The 20,391-nt window shown below is 26.6% G+C and overlaps 1 protein-coding gene across 1 annotated transcript in view; it reads left to right on the plus strand.

The window, feature by feature from the left end:
- Window positions 1–983: 983 nt before the first annotated feature.
- Window positions 984–20,391, plus strand: part of Msp300 (Muscle-specific protein 300 kDa) — a 764,465-nt gene continuing 745,057 nt past the window's right edge. Inside the window, exon 1 of the mRNA XM_075369201.1 lies at window positions 984–1,109. The gene's annotated coding sequence lies outside the window, so the exon portion shown is untranslated. The remainder of the gene's footprint in view (window positions 1,110–20,391) is intronic.

Below are 20,391 nucleotides of genomic sequence, written 5' to 3' on the forward strand. Positions count from 1 at the left end.
TTTAAAAACTTTACATAAATTATGCAAGTAATAATAGTCGTTTTTTCTTTAATGAAAGTAATACAAATATTTTGGATTGTTTTTAGAGTAATTTTATTAACTTCATTTTTTTTAATTCTGTAAAAAGATTTATTGGTTCTAATTAATAAAATGAATAAGAATAGCAGTGATGCTAGTAATTTATTTTTAAATCAAAATTAAATAAAAATAATAGTTGAGACTGGTAAAAAAGGAAATTAATTATATTGATTTTTTTTAAATATTGTAGATTGCAGGTTCTACTTTTTATTTTAAACAAAATTACTTGTAATAAAAATATATTCAGTATACAAACTACTGAACTGGGTGCCAGGAAATATACAATACTTATAGTATGAACAATGTAAACCTCCTGTTCTTGCTTAACACAGCACTTATTCCAGACAGCCATGAGCATTACATCCTAGTTTAGTAAGCTCTATGTATTTTAAATAAATGTATACTGTCACTTCACAAATTAGAAAAACAGCTACCTACGACTGGACCTAACCAAAAGTAGCTGCACAGATAGCCCAGAAATTTAAAGAATTATCATGATTAAATTTTCTTGATTTGTTTTTACTAAAAATTTGCTTTTTTACGTGATAAATAATGTTTATAATGTTAAATAAAGTATAAATGTTACACCTCTCTCTCTCTCTCTCTCTCTCTCTCTCTCTCTATATATATATATATATATATATATATATATATATATATATGTATATTTTGTTAACTATTAACAAGAGAATGTTCATGTTTTCAAATATTGATAGTAGATGAATAAGTTAAGTAGTAACAGTTTAAAATAAACCATGTTATAATGCGATGATTTTTTAATTATTTTATGAGGTTTATTTATCTAAGTGTTTATGTTTTTAAATCTTTTTATATGGCAGTGATGGTAGCTATGAGCATATTTGCAAACTAAGTATAAGTTAAAGATGCCGCTGGTTGGTAGAATAGTGTGCTGGTGAAGGGCCAATTCTATAGTTAGCTTGAGACCAATCCGACTACCCTGCCGGCTTAGCTTCTTCTCATCAGTACTCAGTTCACAACAGAACACTTTACCAAGACCACCTATAGTTTAGGTGAGCTTTTTAAATATGTTTAATCTGTTTTCATTATTTTTTACTACATATTAAGTTTACATTTTTTTTAAATAATTTTCTTTTATATTTATTATTTTTATCTTTTTTTGTAATATAATGTAATCATGTAGGTAAATATCGACGAAATAAATTATTTTTTTGTGTTTGTGTAGTGCATTATTTTAGTGATAGTGATGTGTCTAATGTGGGAGTGAGTGCATTAGTTTTTATAGTAAAATTTAGTCTTTGCTTGAATTATTACTCAACTTTGTATCTGTTACTTTTTATTTATATTTTGGGGATATTATTATTCGTAATAAATGAATAATTAATTCATTACTTATATTTTACCCGATTAATTTTCTTTTTTGTTAATGTAAAAAAATGTTGAACTATTGTCTTATTGTATTTTAATAAACGTTAAATGGCATTGACTGATATGGTCGTAAATCACTAATATAAGCCAATAGGAATGTGGTGAATCTTTCATACCCAGCCTAGTTTAACTTGCCTATATTATTTAATAACTCTTTATTAAGTGTAACTTTGCACCCTTAAATTTTCAGGATTACAATCCTTGAAATGTTTCAGTTGTGGAACATGATATTTGCAATGGTATTCTATTTATTACCTTAGGTTGCATATCACTTATTTCAATTTTTTCTGAATAAAGAATTCCATAAATTTCAACAAATTGCATGACAAATTAAAAACATGTGTGTTGCAAATATAAAACCATCTTGTTTTTCCATAACTAAAATACAAAATTTTTAAATCATTTTATGAACTTATTTTTATAAATACATATATTTTTTTAGTAAAGGAGCTACTTTTCTTTTTGCTTCATACATGTATAAAAGTATTATAATAAATTTTAAATAGAATTTTTTTTTCACTACTTGTTTTATTAATTTTTTTTTCTGTAAGAAGTAATTTTTTTCTGTTAGATTACTTTTTAGAGCTGTGATTTTAACTAAATTTTCATTTTAACTAAACTTTTAATGAAGTGTAACCCTCAGTCAACAGTATTATTTTTCTTAGCTACCAAGATATTCTAAAAAGAGAATGCTTAATCTGAATTAAAATATGTTTAATGTAAGTAAATGTTAAGTTGTATTTTGTTTTTGCTAAAATTTTAAAAACAGCACTTTTAATTTTGTTATTATTAATACTATTACAGCTTTTTCCTATTTGTCATTATTGCAGAATTTTCTTTGTAGTTTTTAAAAGTGGATTCATTGTTGTTTTCAATGAACTTTGTGCTCTTTTAACACTTCTTTTGTTTTTATAACTTTATTTCTTTATTTTTTTCTTTATAATAATGTCAGAAGTTTTGGTTAACCATTATTGTTATTGTGTGAAATAATGAGTTTGCAACAATTCTTGTCCTTCAAAAAGTCTTTTTTCCCAAAGTGATTTTGTTAATATTGGTTTATGGTGAAAATTACTCAAAACTAAATTTTTATTGACTGACTTAACCAAACATAAAATCATACATTTAAAAAAAATTAATTTAGGTACAGTATTTGTTGTAAAAAGATAAAAAATTTAAGCGGATATTTGGTTTTGTTTCTCAATAAAAATTAATTATTTTGTATAAATTCTTTTTATATTTTATTATTGCAGTCCTTCTTTGTTACCAAAACTCTTAAATATTATTCCCATTTATCATTAAATTTCAAGATTATTTTTTTGCATTAGTTATTATAATTTATTATTTTTATTATCATTTTGTTTTTAATTGAAGTACGCTCTTTATAATAATCTTTTGGCTATTTGACTCTGAATATTTGAGACCTCATTTCATTTTGAACTTATTTTATTTTCAATTTTGATTAAAAATTATGAATATTTCGGTTTTAGAAAAAATTAACATCATCACAGCTTTTGCTACAGTTATTAACGTGGACTCTAGATGGAAAATAAGAATTAAAAATGTTTGTATGTATATATAAAGATGCCTTTTGATTATCTTTATTCTTGGTTTATTTATTATAATTATTTTTATTACAATTTATCATATTAAATAATTACTTACTTAATAATTAGTACTTTAAATTGAATTGTAAAGGTCTTTTCATTTAATACATATTAGTAATTGATTAGTTATTAATAATAATAGTAATCCGTGAATGCAACCAATTCTTTATTTAAATTGTTTTGATAGTTTATATATATATATATAAATTACAAATTCATATTAATATGTAATATTTTATTTGATGATGGTTCAATTTTTTTAAGTTAAATAATAAAACGGATATTTTACAGAATATTTTAGTATATGCTACTCTGACCATTAGACTGTATAGCATCATATCTGTTTCTTATCTAGTAGGTTTTGGTTCCAAAAACTAATCAGACTTTGCATTTTTTGTTTACAAATTCATTTCTAAAAAAAAAATTAACATCTGTAATTGTGTGTCGGTCTATATTTGTAAATGTGAATATATATTAATATAATTTGAGTAAGTACTGTAGTACATCTGGTGTGTATGTGTGTTCATTCAGGGGGTTATTTTTATTCCAAAATAGCTTTTAAAATACTCCCAGAGTTTTCTTTAATTATAGAAATGATAGATGTACTTAGTTATTTTAAATCTTCATTTTAAAATTTTAATTTTGTCTTATTTTCACCACTAGAAATGTTTTTATTAGAATGAATAAAAATGTAAAGATGCATAATAGAATAGCACCAAGATAGTGAATAAATTTATTATTGCCATTTTTTCCATGAATTGTAATAATAATTAGTTGATCAATTAATAAAATCATATTTAAATATATTTTACCACACTTATTCATTTTAATAAATAACAGTTTTATTAAAGGATTAATATCACAAATATTAATATTTTGATATTGCCACTTCGGTCACCGATCACCATAGCGTAGTGGTAATATCTCAGCCTTTCATCCGTAAGTCCTGGGTTTGAATCCCAGTCAGACATGCACAAGCTTCAAACTTATGTAATATCATAAAGCCAAAAAAAAATTAAATTAAACTCAATACAAATAGCTCAGTTATAGTGATAAGAATTGATATGTTATATATAATTTTTGTACTAGCCTGGAAATGTTGTATTACATTCATTTTTAACAAGATTAAGATAAAATCTTTACAGGATGTCAGTAGAGTAACAAAAGATTACGTTGAAAAAAATAGTAAATAAAAGAACCTTATACTTGGCTAATAAATAAATATCAATAATATGTATTTAATTAATATGTAATTGCACTTTCTTCAAATGAACGTTCTCAGGTTGTTGTTGAGGTTAGATTTTATGTCGAGTAGCAGGTTTGGCTTTACCAATACGGGTATCTCAATCGATAATTTCATCTTTATCCAATCCTTGGATTGAAACTTGTATAGTTTCACATTCACTGACAGCCACTACCCTTAATGTGCTTTGCTACCTTTTAGAAGTTACCAGTATGATGCAAATTGAAAATGCTCTTGTTTTCCTCATTACAGATTGTTTATTAATGAATATTTTGGTCACATCAGAACTTAATTGTACATTACACAGAACATTTCAGAAATAGATAATTTGCTACTTTACAGATAACAAAAAGAATTGTTCCAGAATTTACCTGAAAAAATTAAGAATTTTGGGCTACAACACTTTTTCAAGATGTAGAATTCACAGTAGTGAATTCTACACTAATATTTAGAAATAATAATGATTTAACTATGTTAAATCATTATTATTTAAATAAAATTTATTTATTTTTAATAAATAAATAAAATCCCTGTAGAATATAATTGAAATTTTGATTGAGTTAACTGGAAAATATTTAAGTATGTGTTTAAGTATTGATGGTGCTACATTTACTTTAGTTTAAAAATTTTGATTATTTTTCTTTGGTACTTGCAAAATGCAGCATTTGTAACATTGTTATCAATTTGTAGTTCACTCTCAATGAACTGTCAACTGTCACCATCAATAAAAAAAGGGAAAATATATGATAAAATTTTGTTTTAACTGGTTGTATTGCATTCATTGTTTGAATTTAAAATTTAATTTTTAGATTTTTTTTTTAATTTCACAAAAGGCACTGCAGGCTCTGAATAAGATTACAACAAAATAGTTATAATTTTACCTTTTTTCTCTGCTCAAATTCATTAGTGTATATATGTATTCAAATTATCAAAATGAAATTTCAAATAATTATTTCATGACAGGGTTAAATATTTGTATATGATCTTGAAAAAGAATCCTACTTTCCTGTAAATATGTAAAACTCATATTTCCCTCAAAGTATAGTTCTCTTGACTCAACAAGCTTAAGCCTACTAACTTTCCCTCTGTTCAGAACCATTCGGAAAATCTTGTTTAGAAATTGTATATTCAGCAGCATAGCTGTGGTTTTTTTTATAGCTACTTGCTCTCTTATCATGGTCCTTTTATCAGCATTTTTACTTATGAAGTAAAAATGTAAATAATAGTAAAAGTTAGGTGTGTTGGATGAGATGTTGAGGGTGATCTTGTTGTTTGGCGACACGAATATCTTTGGGAAATTGTATTTCATTAAAGAATTCTGGACTAGTTTTCATGATGCAGTTTCCATTTAGCAGTTTTCACCATTCTGCTCTTTTGTAGCAAACAGGATAATGAAGACAATCAAGACTCATCAATTGAAAACCCCAATGACCAAGAATATTGGTAAAACAGGCATTTTTAATGCATCTGGGGTACAGTTATTAAACTATCTATAAATTAACACTAGACTGGATTTTTACATTATACAACCATATTTTTTTTTACAAAATAAAAAGATTATATGAACATAAGTTAGTGTTTACATTTTTAGATATTTGTAGGAGCTTAGGTGGTAACTATTATCTATGAGGCTGCCTTAGAACCCAGTTTTTGACCCAGAAATTGTACAAAAATTGACTTAAGGCCTATAAAAAGTTAGAATTTTGTACTCCTACAAATATCTAAAAATATAAAGACCAATTTATGTTCATTTAAATTTTTTATTTTGTAAAAAAAAAAATATGGTTGTATAATGTAAAATTCTAACCTTTTTTATAGACCTTCAGTCGATTTTTATGCAATTCCTGGGTCAAAAACTTAGTTCTCAGGCAGTTTCATAGATAGAATTGCCACCTAAGCTCCAATAAAGAAAGTTATCCCATTGGCTTCTGGAAGGTGCTAGCTTGATAACAAAGATGGAGCCAGGGCAGTTACTCTGACAATTCCCATGGTATCTGTCCAAAGAGGAAAAGATGTAGGATAAAGAATGGTGGAAATGAAGGAAAGGAAAAGTACTCGCATAAGGTCTGCTTCTGATCTAGGTAGAGCTGGGAAGTCATCATTTTCCTTAAGTGCCTTAAGATCTGCCGTATTTGTGATAGTGATGACAGTGAATTGAATTAACAAATTAATTCTCTCATCATTCAGGTGATTTCTAATTTATGAGCCGAGTTGTGTTAAAATAGAGAGATGCAAGACTCTCAGTGGATAAAATTTTTAAGCATTTGATGGCAGTTTTGAATTACATTGTTGGTTCATTTTTCCATGGAATTCGTCAAAATGAAATCATGTAATAGAAAAAGGTTTCTTGTAAAAGATTGTTTCTGTTTTTACATATATGAAAAACATGAGACATAATTTACCCACATTGTAAATGAAATCTTGTATTTGACTGAAAATTTGGTTTTTGATGCATAATATTCAATTCAATTTGAATAAGAATTTAACTAATATTTCTTTTTGTTTTCTGTTTGAAAAAAAAAAAATTAATATGCGACATCTGACCAGGTTATTGCTTCTTAAAATATGCTGTAGAGCAGTTTTAAATCAGATTATGAAGCATTACAGTTTTAAAAACAACAAATTTGAATCTTGATTTTGTTAATTCCAAATATGCAGACTAATAGCTGATGATATCTGATCTGTGATAAGGAGAGCACATTATGAATGAAAATAAAAATAAATATTCAGATTTTATTACTACATTAATTTCTCTCTTTATATGAAATAAAACTCTAATAATATTCTTGCTGACAGTGAAACATTTCGGAAAAATTCATTAATATTATTTTTAATGTTTGTAGATTTACAGCAGAACCATCTATTCCAGACTTTTTTCAGTTAGCAGATTCATCTTAATGATGATTAAATATTTAATTATGGGTCATCAAGTTGACAATAACCTCCTTATTTGTATATTAATATTCTGTTTTATAACTTTCCAGCATTGAGAGAATTTCATTGTCGTAACAATGTTTTGTTATTACTAAACTTTAATGTGATGTCATTAACTAACTGTCATTTAATATGTATTTGAAAAGCAGAATTTTAAAATTTGCAACATTTTGGAATGACTGAAATATTCTCAACAATTTTAGACAATTTCACTTTTAGTTTTACATAATCTTAATCAGGTTAGATTTTTCCATTATTGAGAAATAGAAATAGATCTGGAATTTTAGTTTATGCAAAATGTCTTTTTTTCTCTACCAGCGCCAATCTACAACTGGGTCAGTAATAAACTGTGAGAAGATACTGGAAACTGTCAACAAATAACATCTGTTTGACTGTTATAAACAACCATGGCTTTATTGTATTTAATTGACGGAAAGGCACTTTGTTTTATAGAAATAGAACTAACATCAAATTAAAAATGTATTATGACACTTTTATTTTTCAAATGGTGACATAAAATGTGTATTAATTCAATATTGATTACAATATATGTGCTAGAACGTTAAAAATAAAGATCAGTTTTTAAATTTATAAATTAGAGGTTTTTGTTCGATATTTTCACTTATTGCAATAAGTTTAATCTTTAATTTTTCTTTAACTTTTAATTATAAATATTTTTAATCAAATATTATTTATTGTACAAACTATTAATAAAATGTGAACTATACTTCACTGCGCTTTTATATATTTCATCAATTCTACACCAGTTTCAACCATACGGAAACAATTCAATATATCGACATTAAATTAATTATCAAAGTTAATGTAGAGAAATTAATATTAAGTAATAATAATATTTTTTTTATTTTATGAAAAACTTATACTTTTAATTAAATGGCAACTTAACATTTTCAATCAAAAACAAAACTCCTGATATATAATTTCTAAAATATATTTATCAGGCTTTAAATTTATTATTTCATTAAAGTATAAGCTTGCAGTTGGTATATGATGCATAAAGGGGGCAAAGTCCTTTGATACTGTTATAAAACAGTAAATTTTAAATACTTGTCAAGTTTATATCAGTTCAATAATTAAATGTGTTTCTTTGGAAACAGTTCTGTATGTAGGTTGCACTATTTCCTGGCAAAGTTATTTTTGTCATCACTGTCTACATTAAACTACTCTCCTGCGCTGGATTTACGTACACATATATAAAATTTATAGTAGCATGTGTTGGTACAATTTAAGCAGCTGTTTATTATTTTATTCGGTATATTTAATATTATAAAATGCACGATATACTATTTTAAAACGGGAAGGAATGCAATTTCTTTATGTGAAAAAAATCACATCTGGAAGGTGATATCCCTCTTCCGTAATACAGTTTTTAATTCGACAGATGAAGCTGCCCCCCATGTGTTCCAATGTCTTCTGAATGATCTGCTGCACCTTCTGTGATGGCTGCCTTCAATTTGTCTAATAAATGGGGTTCGTTGATGTAAACTCGCACCTTTAAATACCCCCACAGAAAGAAGTCTCAATACTGAAGTTGAAAGATTGAGAAGGCCGAGGTACATTTTCAAACCTGGAAATCAAATGTTGAGGAATTAATCCCTGTAGAATATTAATGGAATGTCTAGCTGGTTGGACTGTGCAGCCCAATTTTATTGGAACAAAATTCAACATCTTTAGTTCTGGTGGAGAAAATGTGTTTATCATGTGCTTTTATGATTGGAATTCCCTGCTACACCCTCCTCTTCAAAAAGTAGGAACCAATAATGTTCCACCGACTACAACTAGAAATAATATAGCTGAAATAATATAGTAAATGGCATTAGTTCACATTCATTTTACAACAAAAATAAAGTTTGGTGCTAAATTAACTGTGTAATTTTCTTTCAAAAATTAGTGCATACTCTTATGTCCTTTTGTACATCTTTATTTTAAATTCTTAAAAAGGTGAATTTCAAAATGAAATATTAATGGATATCTTAGTCAATTCTTGAACAATATAAGTGATTTAATAAGTCTGTAGAATGTACTAACTTAACAGATAAATAAGTACAATTTCTCTGGGCATAAAATATGATTACTGTATTTTTTTATTAGCTTTTTCAGAGACTGCATCTGAAAAAAACAATCACAATAGTATGTAATATTTGTGTTGTCCAAATTTTAAAAAGTTTAATGAAATGATATATAAATTCAGATTTTTTTTATTTCCATAAACAGTTTAATAATGTATTAGAAAAGTCACATAATATATTAAAAATTATAAGAAGCTTAAACTTTCATTCGATCATATTTTTTTTACCTACCCAGGATAGATTATAATTTCCTATTAGTCACTGAAAAAAACGTAAAGTTACTTTATAATATGGATTAACATACACATATTTTTATGAAATTCATATATTAAAATTTCATATTCTGGGAAATTGAAATACAAAAAGTACTTTCAAAATGATTCAAGCAAATTTTCTAATAAGATCTATATTTTCATTATAATATTTGAATCGTTATTGACCGATCACCAAGTTAGACTATGTATCTCAGTCCAGTTGTACCTGTTTTATAAATGAACTGAAACTAGTGATCACTCACTCGGGCTGTATTTGGAACTCTTCGTACCTCTCCAGATTCTTTCTAAGAACTAAATGCTCTGCCTCAACCAACTTCCCTCTATGTCGAAAAATACAAATTAAACCCCGCTATATTCCGTTAGATTTTTTCGCCTTGTAAAACAAATATGAAAAAAATATTGAACTATACATTTTTAAATTTTATTCTCAATTACTATAAAATAAATTCCCTATTTTCTGGAATGATAAAGATATCGCTGTTGCTTTTAAAAGTACATAATAAACTTCTAATAGGTTAATTTATTGCATTCAAAAAGATTCATGTTTGCGTCTCTCAAAAAGTGGTTAGGTCTATAGAAAGTTGAATACTAGATCGTGGATACCGGTGTTCTTTGGTGGTTGGGTTTCAATTAACCACACATCTCAGGAATGGTCGAACTGAGAATGTACAAGACTACACTTCATTTACACTCATACATATCATCCTCATTCATCCTCTGAAGAATTATCTAAACGGTAGTTATCGGAGGCTAAACAGGAAAAAGAAAGGTCTATAGAAAGACATCGTTTCACGTGTTAATTTGAAATCATAAAATATATGTATATAACTTGGGTTGTATATACATATATAAATATTGAAGCATAAATGGATTTGGATTGGTTAACAAATATTTTTGATGTCGTGATGATAATTCGCTCTCTTTTGTTTAGAGAAAACTAATTGTGTTCTGGATTGTTCTCAGACTTTGTGTCTGATAAAATGTAAAGATTTGTGATTTTATGTGATACAAGTAAAACTTTTCTCATGCGTTTCTAAAACCTTTCAAAATGGCGGCTGTAATGAGCAACTGCTTTGAAGAAATGTTTGCAGCTTTATCATGTAACTATTTTGATACTTAACAATTTATAGTAAAAAACCAAAAAGTGTATGATTTTTATTTTTTCTATTTTTTATTAATTTTTCTGTTACTGATAAATTTTCTATTTGTTTTCATTTATGTTATATCGTTCAAACACTGATGAAAATTAGGTTTAAATTCCGATCCAGCTTGTGTGTTATGTTTCTAATTAAGGTTGAACTTCTCAGATAGAGTTATTTACATCATTTTTTCAGAATTAAATTCTCTACAAGGTTAACTGTAAATTTTTATTTGTTTATCGTTAAATTAAAAAAGTTATTTTATTCCAGACCTAAAAAAATTATATTCTCGTGTTTTACCCCTTTTTTAAAATCTAAGTGAGATAGAGGTCTGAGACCAATTTTATTCAATTTCCTAGATCAAAAACCATAAAAAACATAAAATTTACAACTCTGTTTGTACCCCAAGAATTTTATTACAGTTTAATTTCACAGAGGGAGCAGAAAGCAGAGTTAAATGTTTCGCGAGCCAAAACTCACTAACGAACAGTTTTCTGACTTATGTTTATATTAAGTTTTTTTTTTTTTGCTATAGAATCACAGCCTGAGAGATAGCCATGCAATTTGGAATCATTCTGTATATATCTTAAACTAGTAATCAATTTGTGTTGTACAAAAAGTTAACATACTTTTTAAACGGACCTACTGTTATTTAATGTAACTGTATACTATAGAACTGCAAAATGTTCAGTACTGAATAAAACATATCAGTAGCTTGAAATAATTCTTGGTAAAAATATTCGATGAATTTGAAGCTACTACTAAGAAAAAGAGTTTGTAAATGTGGCAGTGGTGTTTAGAGAAGGAAAGAATATTGTGTTGAAAAATAAATAATAATAATGCATTTTTTGATTCAGAAAAGAAATCTATAAGTGTCATGATGGAAATTATGAGATAGATATACACGTATTTCTGTTTTTATGATATTAAATATTTTTAATTTTCTACTCTACTTAAAATTTGATATTTTTATCAAACTGTTTTTGAAATATAATAATAATTTATTTTATTTATTTATTTTTAACAATAACAAGACTGACAACCCTATTACAGCTGCCGATTAACAATAATGAGTTTTGTAGTTTGTAAAAAATGTCTTCTGTGACCAAGACTTGAACCTAGAACTTGTGGATGATAGGTAGAAGATACTAAACCGCTATAGAAATTGACAAATAATTAATAATAATAATAAGACTATTTGTAACATTCCCAAGTTAGTATCATAAAAATTAATTTAAAAAAAAAATTTGCATTACAATTTAAAAAAATCAAGAATGTTAAAAGATAAATTCTTTTCAATCTTAAATAATATTTCCTAGAAAGTTTGTTAACTTAGTTGCTTAAGTTTTTCTTAAAAAAAAAGTTATGTTTACATTATGGTGTTATATCTAACGGTATTAGTTTCTTGTGGTTTAAAATCAATTTATAAACCTATCTCGTATGACCTAAATATCTCATTTCTTGTCTGATGTCTTTTTCTCCTAGCAACCCTTCACACCCCCTGCTTTACAGACTCTCTCTTTCTACCCTCATATTCTGGTGAATCAATTATCTCTTGTCTAGACTTGACTACTCTAGACTAGACATGTTACAGAGAGACGCCTGTTCTTTCCCATCTATTTTCATTGTACTGTACTCTCTCATCTTCTTTCTTGCTAAATTCAATAAGTTACTTGTAATCTAATTTAATTCTGTTGACCAAACTTAATGAACTATTATTTACTGGAACAAAGTCCGTCATATTCTTGAAATGCATCGTTGAACAGCAATTTCTTATTCACTGAAATAACACTGTAAAAATAATTTAAAAATAATCCTGAAAATGTATATTTTGTATTTGTAGATAAAATACATATCTATTTTCAATAGATATGAGATACCATAATATACCATGAGATTATTTTTAAAAACTGATTATGGTAAATATGAATAATTCATTTTATGTGCAATAAAGTTTTAAGAAATCATTACTTCCAAGTTATCATGTTTTACTTCTCACGAGTAACTAATCTGAATATTTATAAAACTAGTGTGTTGCGATTCTTAGGCGATAATGATACCCAGTAATGAGTGATTATACTGTAATTATATTTCTGTTGCATTTTGTGTATTTTGTGATCGATTTAAACTTTTGACCAAAAAAAAAAATTGGAAAATTTGATTTTTGAATATGTCAAACAACATAAAAATTTGTATCTTTAAAAAATTAATTATTTTATTAAAATTCTCACTTTACCTCTATCTTACAAATTATTTCCATACCGTCATATTTAAAATACCGGTTATAACTATTCATGCTGTGCATTTCTCAAATAATGCTTGATTTTGTATTTTCATTAAAATCTACCTTAGAAAGATAAATGTTTTTTTTTTATTTTTTCAAAAATGTTATTCTTACCTCAAAGTGTACTATAAATATTATTTAATAAAATGTTAAGACAACTTTTAAATTCATTCTTTTAAATGTGGGGGTTGATTTATTAAAATAAATGCGTTTTGATAATTTTCCTTTTAATGCCACATCAACTCCATGCAAATTTTAAAACACCTTCTTCACTAAGTTCTAGATAACTTTTCACTCTGAGAAGAAGTTAACAGTAAAGTTTTACGGTAGTATAGTGGTAAATGGTACAATTTTATGAAAGTTAATCGTAAAATAAGAATTTTTTTCAGCTGGAGTAAGTATCCTGAAAATTCTATGCCCTTTTCCTACACTGAAATAATTCATGTAAGTAAATACATGTATATATTTCTGGGTTTATATAAGCTGACTTTTATCTCAATACAAGCAGTATTTGTCAGTTTCTTTAAATAAGATTTTTAATGTTGATTTTACTCTTCATCCTGCTGCAATTAGAGTGGAGGTGGGGCTTGTAAAGCTGTATATAATCTGAAATTTATTATCTTAGTATGCCAATGAAGAAGGCAGCAGAAACTTTTATAATTCATTTCCCTTAGTATTCATAGTATAGAATTATTTTATGTACTTGAAAATGGTATACAATTTTCAAGAATGACTTGAGCCTTAAGTCAGGTTGCCTATAATTGCTTGGTTATGTGACACGTACAATATGTATGCACTATTGAATTGCTTCGTTTGTAGGTTCATTTATAAATTTCTTAATTTTGTGATGGTATTCTAAAACTGGAAACTGTTGTTAGATGTGAATGGTTTAAGTAAATATAATTTAATCTCCCTTTCACGGGACATGGAAATAGACTGAACGATTTTAAATTGAACTTTTTTTTTAATATTTTATATACTTTTAGAACCACTTAATCTATATTTTCATTAAAATTAATCGTATTCGATTATATATATGATCATCTATATCTTTTTTTGTTTAGCAGGCAAAATTTGTAAACTAGTTTTTGATATTTAACCGGTTACTGAAAATTATTATTATTTTAAACAAGACATAATAGTGCTTTGTTTAAAGATACTAATTTTTTCAATATGTCATAAAGAAAATATAACCTTCCTTAGAAAATTAATTAATTGTTTGTTTTAGTGTTAACTTGGTCATTGGTATTTTATCTTTGCTGTATGGTCTTCTACATTATTATTATTCTGATTGTTAATAAAATATTAAAAAGTTGAACATAACCCCACTGTTATTTCAGTTTTTTTTGCAGTAGTGCCATACTTTTCCAATGCACCCTTCAAAATATCTATAACAGCATTCAAAGAAGTGGTGGAAGAATCCAAAATGTTACTCTCTGCGTTCACAATGCAATTTATATCTATAATATAGTTTATTAATAAACTATACTACAAAAGTAGTTAATTTTAACTTGACATATGCTTATTGTATTTCTATTACTAGGTGTGTTTTACATGAGTTTAACTTAAGTTGTGATTCAAGAATGCTTGATGTATTTATATTTTTTTTATTGGTGTACAGATTTTAACTATATTATATTTAAAATACACAAATATACACATGATAGATGTGTGTTTTGCCCAATTGTAATGTCTATATTTGGTTTAACTGAATTAAAAATGTAATTAAATTTAAAACTATTGATTTCATAACGACTATTGATCAACAAGTCAATCTAACATAATTAAAAATATTTTAAGTTTGCCTTATAGTACTGTGATAAGGGATAAATAATAAATTTAAATGCTAGCGTGCTTCAGGATATAGGCAAACATCACTCAGTCTGCTTTCCACTTTGTACCCTGATGCGATTAATGACTCATACAACTCTTGATAGCACTCTCATTTTCTCTGTTTCTCTCTTTGATATTTTAAAATCAAAAATAGAATACTGCATTGCATCTTAACTCTGACAAATCAAACATGAATTTAGTTGAGGCTGGCAGTATCCCGCATACCTTTTATCTTACCACATTTATTATTATTAAACTGATTGGCGCAGACATATGAGTGTTGAGGATATCGTTTTTATTTTATTAAATATTTATCCTGGTTCATATTTTAATATGATTTTGCTGTATGTTGTTTAGCAAAACCAAAGATGCTCTAATACTTTTCTTACTGTAAAGCCGAGGTTTTAACTAAGTAATCAAAAATTAAATTTTTGTGTTTTTCATCATTATTATTCACAAAATATTTTTTTTTTGCACCAAAATCGAAAGTTTTATTTTTGCCATTTATGATTTTTAAACTATTTAACTACCTATTCTAATATTTATACATCGTTAAAATGAATTTAATATTACAGTTTTTACTTTTTTCTTTTTTAACAAAATGTGCATATTATAGTTGCATTTTAAATTATAAATTTTCTTAGTTTATAAACTGAAACATATTTAATGCATGTAACATTTTTAAAACTCGCATTTTATTTTCAGTTATTCTTGTAGTCATCAGTTTCTGTTTCATTCTACCAGTATCAGCTAGTGTGTGTGTCCAACATTTTTTGCTTACAGTTTTTTGAGCTAGGCCGATATACATTTAGATCATAATTAAATTAAAAAAATGTTGGATTTTAATTGTGTCTATCCATTTAATATATCATTCCTGTTTTTTTTTTATCACATTTGATTATGTTAAATTGTAGTTATAATTTTTGTATACGTGTAGAATAGAAAGTTTGTAATGTTTGTGATTTATATTTATAAGGCTGTTTTTAGCCAACTGGACTAAGAAGTTTTGAACATTTTTAGCATTGATATAAAAATAACTGTTTCAAAAGAGGATATTATTATTAGTCATGTATAAAAAATATGTTAAATACTACAAATTATATAAAGTACGTCTACATAGTCTCTGATTATGATTTAAAACTGACTGAATCTGAGTTTGTCGAGTGCATTCTAGGGACTGCTGAAAAGAAAAAAAGTAAAGATTATCATTAAATGAAGATAAAAACATCAGTATATGTCATGAAGATGAGTTGCAATGTTATAGAGTTTGATGTATTCTTTTTGGCATATGGCACTAACTCCTGTCATTGAAACCTATTTAAACAGAATCACACATCATATGCATACGTGCCAAAATAGTAATCAGTAAGCATAATATATTGAGAAACTGTGTTCACTAATGTCGGTCAAGCTAATATTTATTGAAGAAAAAATACTTCAGTTTCTTTTTTAATTTTTTATTTATGCTAGAATGTTTAACCATTATTTATTTTATATCTATTTATATTTTGGAGCATCCCAAGATATATTTTAATTTTCACCCACAGCAAAAACAAGTGTATAAAGAATCATGTAAAATGTACGTCTAACTCATCATTAATTATTATCATCATTCATTATGCAACGTTTTGGATGTCCAACATAAATGCATTTCAGTAATATGATATTGAAGAATAGAAAGAATGCACATAGACTAACTATATTTTGAGATCACTCACAGTTTTGTCATTAACTTTAGACACTCAACTGCTGTTCGTATAATTTGTCTGAGAATTAATTACACAGTAAACTAAACCAGTGAATTTATAAATGAATGGAATATTTTAAATGATTACGATTAATAAATTATAAAACGTGTTTAAAATTGAATTAAAACTGGCAGAGGGTCACATAAATTTCATGGGTTTGCCCTTGATGGGTTTTTATTTCAAATATGCCATAAGGTTTTTAAATATTAATGATTTAATTATACAATATTTATATTACATTGCTAAAACTATCAAGATATTTTTAGAAAATTGTTTGGTAAAAACCTCTCAATGAAATGAATTTTAGACTATTCTAGACTCAGATTACGTCTGGATATACAGTTGAATTTTCAATCTAAAAAATTAAAGTTTAAAAAAAATTGATATAATAACTGTGATCCCATTCTGACCCATTATTCTCTGGACCTTAAAATTTTATTTATTGAAATAATTATGTTTGCAACAAGTAGGCTAGATTTCATGTTCTGTTATTAAACAAGGCTAAAAAAATATATAGGTATCATGATGCCTGCTTGTCAGATAGGGATGAAAACCTCTTCCCGCATGAATAATACCCAAATTTCAACATTATTTTACGATGAAAAATTGTCTAGAAATGGTATTGAATTCCCCTCATTCCTAAAAACAATTGACTTAAAACTATAGAATTTTAAATAACTACTTAAAATTTTAAATAAATACTTTTAAAGTGATAAAAGTGAAATTGTATACACTATACAAAAAATTGGAAATGGCAAAAATTACACCAACTCTTTTTTAATTGTGTCCAAAATTGAATGCCAGCAATGCTTCAATATAGAAAAGAATTTTGGCCGACTGCTATACTTTCTCTTTACATCTGGTACAGCAGCAACAGAGCACATGTAGCCAGGAAAGTAAAAATGAAAATAAACTAGCAAAGTCTTCTTTTCATATATCACAGCTATATAAAAAGAATGTCCTCGTTTGCAGATAATTTGATCTCTTATTTCATTCCAAATATATGTGAGAATATCATGATCAATCAGTACTACTTAAGTTATAATACGATTTCAAGGTTCTGTGAGATCAGCAGCAGGAGAGTGGAAAAACACGAATTCCCATAAGAATAAATTAATTAATTCCTATACTTGCCCATCCTATACAACAATGTAGTAAGTAGCAAGTTTTCATTGTATTGCAATTTGTTGCAGTAATAGGATGGACAGCAGCAGTCTTGTTATTAGATGTAATCATCACTGTATTTTTATCGATCTACACTTTACAGTACTGTACATCCAAGTGCAGCTCTATTATGAACTTTCACTTTTGTGACATAGTTTGTAAACTGCAAATAAAAATAATAACCCGTATTCCTTTCCCTTTAAAGTAGCATGAATGACCATCAGCACTGATGAATTTCAAACAAGCTAGAAGTTATGTAGGGATTTTTGGTCTCCCACATTCACACACTGTGACAATTCACTGACCCTTATTCATATAAAGTTGTTCAATGCTAAAGTGATTCCATGAAGTCTTAACCTCAAAATTCTCCAGCATTTTGATGTAAAAATGCAGGAGAATTTTTTTATCATAACTACTGAGAGCTGCATTGATTGAAGTTTGTTGAATTAAACCGTTGATTTCTTATGAAGAATTCACCAAACGCTTAATTGCTTGAGTTCTTTAACTTAATTAAAAAAAAAAAAACAGATCAAAATGTGACATAAAAATGTTAAAATTAAAATTTGTCTTAATAATGCAAAAAACTGTCAAAAAAAAAGTTAAAATACTTGGAATAAAAAAAATTAATTTGAAAAAAACATTTCATTAATAAACCTTTTCTAATGATTTACTACTGAAATACTTATTATGATTAAATGTACTAACACAGATTGAAAGTAGTTCGATACAGTCGCACAATTAATCCCTGCTTCTCAATCATATCTTCTAGCCTCAGGATTATCCTTAATAGTTGCTGCAACTTCCTTAACAGTTGATGTGGTTCCTTTTTCTGTGTGACTTCTTCTGTGTCAATATTTTTGGAATAAACCTTAACTGACTTCATCCTGCTTCAGAGAAGATAATCAGATCGGAGATCTTGGTACCAATCTGTTTAGACCGATATGTTGGTTACCATTGTTGATCAGCCCTCCTACTGGTCTTGATTTCAGAATATATGTTTATCCTTAGCTTCAAAATTTTAAGATTTGATATTATTCAATTTTTGTTATTTTTAGTTATTTATGAAGAAGGTAAATTAAGAAGACATTTGTTTGTTTTAAATTTTTATATTTTTTTGCCAGGTTTTGGTTATTTAGTTATGCTTTTAAATTAAATCCAATTCCTGAAGTTTTTATTTACCTTCTATAGATTTTATTTGCATTAATTTTCTCAGAATCGAATTCTATGGAAATTTGAACAATGTCAATTCATGACGAACTTAAATAGGGTTTTCTCGACTCGGATTTTTTACCTTTTTCTCGGAAACTGCTAGAGATACAATTTTGGGACTTGTTTTATACATTTTTCAAAAAATAAATAAGACCACCAAATTTTTCTTTAATTTGGACATTAAGAATTTCAGTGAGCTGAATTTTACCCTTGGAACAGAAATTGGGGCAAAATATTTCATTTAATGTAAATCTAAAACGGTTTTTTTAGAACTTTTTTGTTAATGTTCCACATCATTTCCTGAAGTATTTTCATCTAATTTTGAATCAAACTGTATACATATGGTGAATATCAATCGTAAATCAAATTAATTGTATTTTATATAATTATTTAAATATTAATTTAGTTATAATAATCAAGTTTTTATGTACCGATTTAAATTTAGCAATATTAGATTCATTTAAATTTAAATCCATAGAAGACTCAAAGGTTTTCACTATCAATTTACGATTGGTTATTGTCAATTGAAGATGTAGAGAGTTTTTTTAATTGATTGGCCTGTGATTGTGGGTGGAATCGATGACTCTAAAAGTTTCATATTTTTTTTTTTTTTTATATTTAGTTTTGTTATCATTATTTTTCTTTCAATTTTTTGTCTAGGATTAATTTCATTTTTAGTTTTATCATCACTGTATTCTTGTATTGTATTTATGATTCTGATTTATTTAATCTGTACGTACGTATATATAATCTTGTCACTAGCTGAAATTTTAGTACTGCAAGACATGTATCATGTAATTATTTTTTAAATCCACACTTGACTATTATTCAATAAATGGTTAGTTTATTATTTTGCTCACTGAAAAATAATGGATGGTAACCTCCAATATAGTTATTACTATAAGGGGTACATAGTTCCACAAGATTATGTCATAATTGTTTACTTTTATTATTTTATATTGTTTGATTGCATGATGTCTACTAAGCTTATGTATTAAGAATTTATAACTAAATAATTTTATTTTCATTTGTAATCTGATTTTTATTAAATACGTGCAATGTAAATACTGTAAATAGCTGTTTTAAACAAAACAGTATTACATCACAAAAATGTAGAAACATGTTATTTTTATGTCTCTTATGTGGTGGTGTGATTGTGATTCGATATATTTCCATACTGAAAGTAGTTTTCCTTCAAGTACATAATCAATTCAAAAATATATAAAAAATAAAAAATTCAAATATTTAAAAGATTCTTTGCGTGTACAAATAGTTTTTTCTTCAACACAAACGCACTTTTTTCAATATAAATAGTGTTATACAATGAAGCTCTAAAGTAGAACCCCACATGCACCCGATTATAGAAATTATACTCCAGATAGA

This window comes from Lycorma delicatula, chromosome 6 (assembly GCF_047948215.1).
Source record: "Lycorma delicatula isolate Av1 chromosome 6, ASM4794821v1, whole genome shotgun sequence".
Taxonomy (NCBI): Eukaryota; Metazoa; Arthropoda; class Insecta; order Hemiptera; family Fulgoridae; genus Lycorma; species Lycorma delicatula.